The following is a 9332-nucleotide window of genomic DNA, read 5'->3' as shown; positions in this document are numbered from 1 at the left end:
GTAATCCACATGAAAAAAGCCAACAATCCCATATATCAATGGGCAGGAGACATGAATAGAACCTTCTCTAAAGAAGACACATGAATGACTAACAAACATATGAAAAAATGCTCATCATCCCTAATTATTAGAGAAATGCAAATCAAAACCACCCTGAGATAACATTTAACCCCAGCGAGAATGGCCCACATCACAAAATCTCAAAACTGAAGATGCTGGTGTAGATGTGGAGAGAAGGGAACACTTTTACACTGCTGGTGGGACTGCAAACTAATACAACCTTTTTGGAAGGAAGCATGGAGAAAGAACTCAAGCTGGACCTCCCATTTGATCCTGCAACCCCATTACTGGGCATCTACCCAGAAGGCATAAAATCTTTTTATCATAAGGACACTTGCACTAGACTCTTTATTGCAGCTCAATTTACAATCACCCAAATGTGGAAACAGCCTAAATGCCCACCAACCCAGGAATGGATTAACAAGCTGTGGTATAAGTACAGCATGGAATACTATTCAGCCATTAAAAAAGGGAGACTTTACAACCTTTGTATTAACCTGGATGGAAGTGGAACACATTATTCTTAGTAAAGCATCACAAGAATGGAGAAGCATGAATCCTATGTACTCAATTTTGATATGAGGACAATTAATGACACAGTGGGGTGGGGGAAGGGGAGTGCAGAGAGATAAAGGAGGGAGGGGTGGGGAAAGGAAGAACAGAGAGAGAAGAAGGGAGGGGGGCGGGATCTTGGTGTGTGCCACACCTCTTGGGGGCAAGACATGACTGTAAGAGGTCGTGTAACAAATGCAATTAGGGTTACCTGGTTTATTGTACCCTCAATGAATCCCCAACAATAAAAAATAAAAAACACTTATTATAAAAATTAGAAGAATTCAAAAGTACACAATACCTAAAATATACATATATATATTTTCTGAATGCTTTGAAATCAGTATTTCTCAAGCATAGATTTCAAGACACATTATTGTCTATCATTAGTTATGGGGGAGATAATTCTGAGTAAAGAATAAAGGATGGAGGATAATTCTTTCAAATCTAAATAAAAATCTCCACATAAAGTGTAAGGAATGGAAGTAGCCTTTTCACTACTGATACTTGTGAATGCAAAATGTGGTATGACTGTTAAGGATATCCGGAAACCAGATAATAGCGTACACTCATGTTTTCTTTTAATTAAATAACTGCACAGATAAGCTTCAGAAACCGTATTTATGAACAGAATAGGTATGCCACTTGAAAACTGAATTGAGCTTATGAATTAAAATCAATTTCCTCCAAAAAAAGTCCAACATACATGAAAGCCAGGACAAGTGGCTGTTTTAACTAGCATGTATCATTATCTTGAGTACTGAATGTGTTCCTCACACTTCTGTACTTGAAATACTGAATACTTCTATGCTCAAAGTTCCATGCCTTATAAATTACTTGAAAAACATTCTAAACCTTTTAGTTGGCCAACTGTCATTTGCATAGTAGATTAATCCTTGTTCATTACTGTGAATTAATAGTCTGTGCAATTTTTTTTCTTCTCAAAGAGGACACTGCTGACTCTGGGACTGCCCCTAACAATATTTGTGTGAAGTAAAACAAATTATATAGAGACTTTTAAAGCACTATCCTCATTATTCCCTTCCCCAGAAAACGCATGACCTGTACAAGAAAACTAGATTAAAGGATGGAGAGATAAGACTGAATGGCTTGGAGCAGGTAAGTGGATTTGCAGAAGGGACTTACTTTGCCTAGGACTGCCTGGGAACGAGTCTGAGCATGTGTGCGAGAATGCGCACGCTCAGTGCGAGAATGTGCACGCTCAGTGCGAGAATGCGCATGCTCAGTGAGAGAATGCGCATGCTCAGTGCGAGAATGTGCATGCTCAGTGAGAGAATGCACCTGCTCAGTGCTAGGATGCACACACCCACCCCTGCATGCACAGGCGTGACTCTACTGTCAATTCATTCAAAGAGTGTGTAAGGGGAAGTGCGTCTTCGACACTTTCTTGACTCATATTTTATTCTCTTACTACCATTATGTAAAAGCCAACCCCCTATCCATCTTTAAAACCCATTTTGAGTATTGCATTTCTCATGAAGTCTTTCTTGATCTCCTTAATTCAAGATTCTCTTCCCTCCTCTAAGCTCCTCTGGCCCTTTCTCAGTGCTCATCTTGTAGGATAGTCATCCAGCCCTCTCTCATACTTGACTTAGCGCTCCTTAGCCATATAATTCCCATATTGTCTACCGCACCTTGACTGCAGGGTTGTGTGGACACGTATTAGGAACACAAGAAAGAAAGAAGGCAGACACGGGAGGGCCAAGTGCTCAGCACAATTTCCTTACTGCTCTGGGAGCACCGGAGTCTGGGGGTACAGGTTCCTATGCTGAGAAGCCACCTCAAGGTGTTTCTTCTCCTCCTCATTCCCTCAAAGGGCACAAAGTTGATGGCATGCAACCATTGTGACAGCAAAAATGCCACCAGTCAGGATGGACAGCCCACAGGAAGAACAAGTTGATAAACAAAAATAGTTAAGCATGTGGGAAGCTGACGTTTCTCCTCTGCGAGGCTGAGTTTCACCCTCTAAGGGACAACCAGGAAGGAACGTTATTTCTAATGTTACATCAGGAATAACAAATAAAAACATCTGTTGTAAAGGAAACCAGGTGTCGGGCAAGGAACACAGACATTCGTTAATTTGCCACGCGCCTCCCGGATCCAGGGGGGATTTCCGTGTTGTGTTAGTTAACACTAGTTAATGTAATTTTTGTGATAATTGTAGAGCAAATAGAGCAAACTCTCAAATATAATTAGGGAAAAGTGTTTCCAATTAACTTGTAACTCGTGAGTCGCAAAGAAAAGCCACAAATCAGTTATGCGTTGTCAGACCTACGAGCGAAGAGGTGCTGTACATTTCAATCTTGGCAAATAAACAAAATAAAACAAAAACGCCCCAGCAATACTTTCCTTTGAACCTTTATAAAATAGGAACCTGCTTTGAAACTTAATTGTAGATAAGCATGGACACTTCTCACGTTACCAGCACCAATGATGAAGTTGATCACAATTTTGAAGGCAACCTCAGATGATTCCAGAACATACAGCATTTTACCTTGAAAGTATAAAATGTACCTTGGTCACAAAACACACTCTGATGCCTGGGTTTTGATAAAAGCTCAAGAGGTCTCATTGGGAAGTAGAAGATAGCTGGAAGGCCCCAATGCCATCATGAATCGTTTCTCACTGCCAGCTGTAACTTAGGGGGGTGATACAGGACATTTCTGCTATATTCATTGGAAGCTATTCATTTTTTTCTCTCTCACTCCAGGAAGCACACTGGAATACTAGGCATATTCCTATTCATTCTATTTTTTAAAAAAATAATAAGTGAATCACATATTTTGACTGGAAAATGTAGCTATGATTAGCAACAAGTTATTCTGGCATGCCACAAAACATATCCCGGTCTCCTAAACCTCTACCACTCTGCAGCCTGTGGCACTTGTTTGCCTTGTGAACACAAGAACACCCATATGGGCATTCCCAGGCCGTAAGGATTGGCTCTCAGGTAGGCACACTGGGAAACCATAAAAACAGAAGACACAGAAAATCATGTGATATATTGTCCCTAGAAACATCTTCCATGTCCTACCCTGTGGCATAATTAACAAAGAAGGGATATGAGATGGACTTAGCTAAACACAAACATCGGGAGTCTAATCTTACCACAGCACAAGGAACTATGACTTCCTTCAAAGGACTTTATATCAAAATGTCTCGCTTGCTGGGACATCAGTGATACCATCTGGGTCACTAATTAGACAGCCACCCTTGGGGAAGGGTGAGCAAAGGCTGCAGGAAAAAGACTCTATGGAGTTCAGGGGTGTTATCATCCCAGGACGCTTACATCCAGAGTTCACGTACAGAAGCCACAAACTTCCACCTGGTTATTTAACATGCCATTATTGGGCAGGGGCTTCTCATACCTTCAGACTGAGCTTCATTCTAAGTAACATATTCCCACCCCCTTTTTCTCCCCCAGCCTGCTGTCTTTTTCTTCATAGCGCTTGCTATTCTCTGAAATTACAGATTTATTTGTCTGGTTTATTGTCTGTCTTGTCTATGAGGGCAGAGTTGTAAGCTTGAAATATTCCATGAGGTTCTGTTCACGGATTACAAAATTTCATTTGGAGTCTTGATATACTTTACGCCTTTACAAATGAAACAACTGAAACTTGGAGCCTCCTCTCAGCTGCGCTCCTTTTTAGCTCCCATCCTCTCTGCCTCCCTGAAACACAGGCAACATGCTCTTGGCCACTGAGGAGAGAACTGCCTACTAGGGAAGGCCAGTGCCTGGCTGGGAGGTGCCTGGATTTTTATCCTTGTACTCCAAGTACCTACATCTCACATCCATAAACAGCTGACCTTGGACACCACAGTTTTGAACTGAATGTGGATTTCCTTCTATCTCTGCTGACCTCTGGACAGCAAAACCAACCTCTCCTCTTCCTCCTTCTCAGCCTGCTCAACATGAAAACAACAAAGAGGAGGACCTTTATGATGATCCGCTTCTACTCAATAAATAATAAATATATTTTATGACTTTCTTAATAACATTTTCTTTTATCTAGCATATATTATTACTTTAAGTATATGGTAAACAACACATATACAAAATACACATTAATTGACTGTTCTGTTATCAGTAAGGCTTCTAGTTAAAAGGAAGCTATCAGTAATTAACTTGGGGGGGCAGGTTATATTTGAGTGTGGTGAGGGGTTGGCACCTCCAATCCCTTCATTGTTTGAGGATTAACTATAGTAGGCTCCCCTGGCTGGGGAGGAAATTAAGAATCAGAATTTCACTGAAGGTTGTGAGTTTTTGCCTTTTGCTTGCACATATGGCTGGGCTCACCTCTGCAGAGAAATAATCTCAAAATGGTCAAAGTGACAGGAGCTAAGAATAGGCATTATCTTGGTATCAGTGAGATATCAAGCTGGTTAGGAGGTTGCCTACAGTCAAGCGGAGGACCACATGGGCACACACACATACAAACGCACACACACACACACACACACACTTATCTTCCCTCCCCTCAGATCCACTAGAATTATCAGCAGTGCGTCAGCTGGAAATCATATTTTCCTTCCATGAGTGAAACACAATAAATGTGACACAGGACTCTCCCGATCCTCCACTCTCTCTTCCCCTGGGAGGTGGAGAAACAGACCCAAGGCATCAGTGGATGTGCACGGCTTGGCCCAGCTCTGCCCTTCCTCCTCTTGGGAACGAGTGGCCAAAGTGGGCTCTGTCTTGTTTGGTAACTGGTAGAGGAGGAGGGAGGCTGTCCTGATGAACTGCTGCTGTAGCATAATGAGTAAGTCCACTTAATTCCAGGCTTTCATACGAGGAAACCCACTTGGAAAACAGGCCTACCGCCTGGCCTGCAACCTGACCCCTACCAGTAAGGAGTTGATAACAAGGAGGCTTCCCTCTTATTTTGTCTGAGAAGGTTATGGAACAGAGTGTGCAATAGAAGGTTGCTAGGCTACCTCTGGCCTGAGGGCTGGCTACCTGCTTCAGTAAATAGAGTTTTATTAACACATCACTACACCCATCAGTGGATTCCCTACAGCACTTCCACCCAGTATAGGTAGAGTAGTTCTAACACAGACCCTGGGGTCTACAAGCTAACATATTTTCTATTTATCCTTTCACTGGAAAAGTTTGCCAACTCCTGTTCTAGAATATAAAGGAATGTGGTAGAAGAGCATGCTGCCTCTAGGACCATGCTTTTGGGTTTGAAAGCAAAGGAAAGTGAAAGGTAGGCAGGGCTCAATTTCAGCACACTCCGCTGTTGCTAGATATGCTAAAAAGCAAAGTGTCCGACGTGAGTAGGCGCAGCAGCTAGAAACTCAGTGGAACTTTCATGAGGACGTAGGGAGTTGCAGGGGGAAATGAAGGGCAGAAGGTTTTCCCATCCCAGTAGAGTAAAGAGGTTCTAGCAAGACATGTGTCTCAGGGTCCGGAACAGAAGCAAACAGAGCAGCGACTGATCAGCAAGCCAGAGAACCGTGGAAGGCGTGTCCAGGCAGCACACATGCCCTCCCCTGTGTGGCTTTAGAAAGCAGCTCAGCCCACTCCATAGGGGAAAATGCAAACCAAAGGCTTCAAACATGCAGAAAGGGAAAGTAGTCACCTCCCACGAGGCCTGGTGTGCTGGGTTTGTACTTTGCCACCCTAGCTGAGCTGGAACTACACTTCCCATAATTTCCTTCCCTTGGGTCTAGGTTGAGCTGTTCCTGGAGAAATCTGCCAGAAGCCAGGCAGGTGCAGCAGCGAGCCCGATTGGCCCGGGGGGAAGGCACCAGGAGCTGCTGCTCATGCGCAGTTCCCGCGGGCCAGCCCCCTCTCCATCCGCTCTTTCCGATTCCCCCTCGGCCCGGCCAGGCTCACCAGCGGCTTCTGGGCCAAGGGCGCCAACTTTGCATATCACTTGTGGGGCTGACGCAGAGCCAGGCAGAGGTAGAAGAAGCTGCAGTTTGTTCCTCTGGGTGCCAGTTGGCTCTGGGTTACCACCTGCTGCCCCACCTGCCTCAGGCCTATCCCCAGAGAGGCAAAGTTCACAGACTTCTTTACCAGCTTCCATGGCGGGTCAGGGCTCAGGTCCAACCCAGGATGACACATGCCCTCGTTCACGTAGCTCCCATGCTTCTGCTTCCTGCCCAAACATGAGCCACGGGCTGCCTCCACTGCCAGCATCTCAACAGTGCAGAAATGTCCATGTTTCCACTTTCCCAAAGAACAAACAGTTGGCACAGATGGATCTCCCTTCAGATGGGATAGGCTTAATGCCAAAATTAACTGTGTGTGGGCTTCTTCTGCCCAATTCAGTTAGAATTCACAGAATATGAAATTCCAAAAGCCAGGCACCACCAGACTGGCATCCCTAGCCTAAGTCCAAGGACTCTCCATATGCTCCTCTTCCCTTGACCCTGTGGTCAATGGAATAAGAGTCCCCCAAAGATGTCCGGCACCTGTGGACATACTCTTTTATAGGGCCAAAGGGATTTTCAGATGGGATGAAGGGGAGGGATCTGAGATGGAGAGACTGTCATGGAGCCTGTCCTATGTTAACCAGGTGAGCCCAGTCTAATCACATGGGTCTCTAGAAACAGAGAACCCTCAGGGATGGCCAAAAGGAAGTGTGACCATCAGAGGTGCAGGGCTGCTGGCTTTGAAGTCAGTGGAAAGGGATCATGAGCCAAAGCATGTGGGCAGCTTCTAGAAACTGGAAAAGGAAAAGAAAAGAGTTGTCCCCAGAGCCTCAGGAAGGAACACAGTCCCGCTGAGACTTTGATTTTAGCCAGGTGAGATCTGTGTCAGACTTCTGCCCTCCAGAACTGTATAGTAAGAAATGTGCATTGTTTTGAGTGGTAAAGTTGTGGTGATTTGTGACAGCAGCAGTAGGTAGCCAGTACAGACTCCTCTGTGGGCTAACCTAGACTAGGTGTCCTCAAACTATGGCCCATGAGCCACATGCTGCCCTCTTAGGACATTTATCCGGCCCGCTGGGTGTTTTAGCTGCTGCTGCCTGTCCTGCTAAGCAGCCGACTTGTCCCAGTGCCCACAGTCCAGCCCTCCAACGGTCTGAGGGACAGTGAACTGGCCCCCTGACCTAGACCTTGGCCAGGGCTGCCCTCTGGGATAACTTCTCTTAGTGGGATAACGTGCACCTGGGATAACTTCTCTTAGTGGTTACCATGGCTTGTTTTCTAAATTTGGTAGGCAGAGGGCCAGTGTTCACACCCTTGAGCAGTGAGAGGAGTGACAGTTCACAATGAAATCATGTGTTTTTTGAGGCCCTGAAAATGATGCTGCCAGTTCCAGTGTGAAGCAGCCCAGGACTCAGCTGCTGAATGCCCAGCCCCCGCAGAGGTGCAGGAAACCTTCTGGCCAAGACTGCAGAATCAAAAAGTTGGGGAGGACAGTTTTTACACTTTAGGTAGCTTAAGAATTGTGGACTTTGAACTTTAACACACAATGGCAAGAGATATTGATTTTTCAACTTTAATTCCTTTGAACTTTAATGTCTTTGGACTTCAACATGAAAGTGGATTTAAACTTTGATTTTTAATTTCTCCTTGGGAATTTTATATTTGGTGGGGTTTATGTTAAAATTCTGATCATCTCTACATTGCTGGCATTCCATTATTGGAATGTCTCTATTCATTTTTTTCTTTGTGAAGTTGTTTAATCTTCTCACAAAACCTCTGATTTGCCATGTTGGACAACACAGATGAATGTTGTCTGGAATAAGAAATAAAACTGGATTTAATTTTACATCTTGGGGACAAGATGACCCTGAATCTGATCTAAATGATTTGCTCTTTTGGCCCATTTTAGTGCCTCCTAGGGTAAGATAGAAACTTGTCACCTGGAATTCCAGGTGGTCCCTCCAAAGCACCATGAAGATGGAGGGAACAGTCTCTTGACAAACTGTGTAGGTCCTGCTTTGAGGAGAGGAGCCAGGCCTCTGGATGATTCTAACAAAGGCAAAAAGAGGCTGGGGATATTAATGGGAGAAACGCTTCCCCTCTGTTCCAAGGTCTCTTTCCAGTAGGACACAGGGTGTTTAGTTAATGTTATGCCCCAGCTTCTCTTGAATTGGTAAGCTATTTGTCAGACAGAAAGCAACACCTCTAACCTGGCTTCTATCAGCAACAGGGATAATATTTAGTAATATTTATACTTAGTTTTATCTATCAAACTGTTCATGCAGGGTGGAAGATGTTACTTATTAGGGACATAATAGAATTAAGAAGAGAATAGAAGGAGTGATTCATCAGATGAGAAATTTCATCACGTTTCTACAAGATGCAAAACAGGTGAGTTGGGAGGGGGCGCTGAAGGGGAAGCCAGCACAGGCCAGGGTACATGTGGATGGGACTCTACCCTGTTAATAGTCACTTGTGAAGCTCCAGGAAAGAGTCATACTCAGAGAATGCAGCTGTGTAGGGTGCAGATGTGAGAAGGGAGGCTGGAAGGGGTGACTGATTGAAAGGAAACAGTTATCCACCCTGTCAGTCTCTACTCCCACCCAGGGGAAGAGGACACCCAGCAGCCAGGAGAGTCCTGTCTCTGCTTCCAGGCCACACAAATAAACAAAACCAGACACTGCACTGGGGAGAAGTAAAAAGCTTCTATGGACATCTGGGTCTTTCTCATTAAGACACTTAAAGGACTCTTCACAACAACAGCTCCCTCCGACCTGCTCACCCTGAAATAAAGCTTCCAGCCAGCAAGGTTGACCAGT

At 44.6% G+C, this 9332-nt stretch overlaps 1 protein-coding gene across 6 annotated transcripts in view; it reads right to left on the bottom strand.

Annotated features, from left to right (window-relative positions):
* CTNND2 (catenin delta 2) overlaps nucleotides 1-9332 on the bottom strand; it is an 889124-nt gene that overhangs the window by 217388 nt on the left and 662404 nt on the right. The window lies entirely within an intron of this gene.

Source organism: Otolemur garnettii, unplaced genomic scaffold (genome assembly GCF_000181295.1).
Source record: "Otolemur garnettii isolate 467f Iridium unplaced genomic scaffold, OtoGar3 scaffold00033, whole genome shotgun sequence".
NCBI classification, from domain to species: domain Eukaryota; kingdom Metazoa; phylum Chordata; class Mammalia; order Primates; family Galagidae; genus Otolemur; species Otolemur garnettii.
Note: the sequence above shows the minus strand (reverse complement) of the source record. Positions and strands in the feature narration are given on the sequence as shown.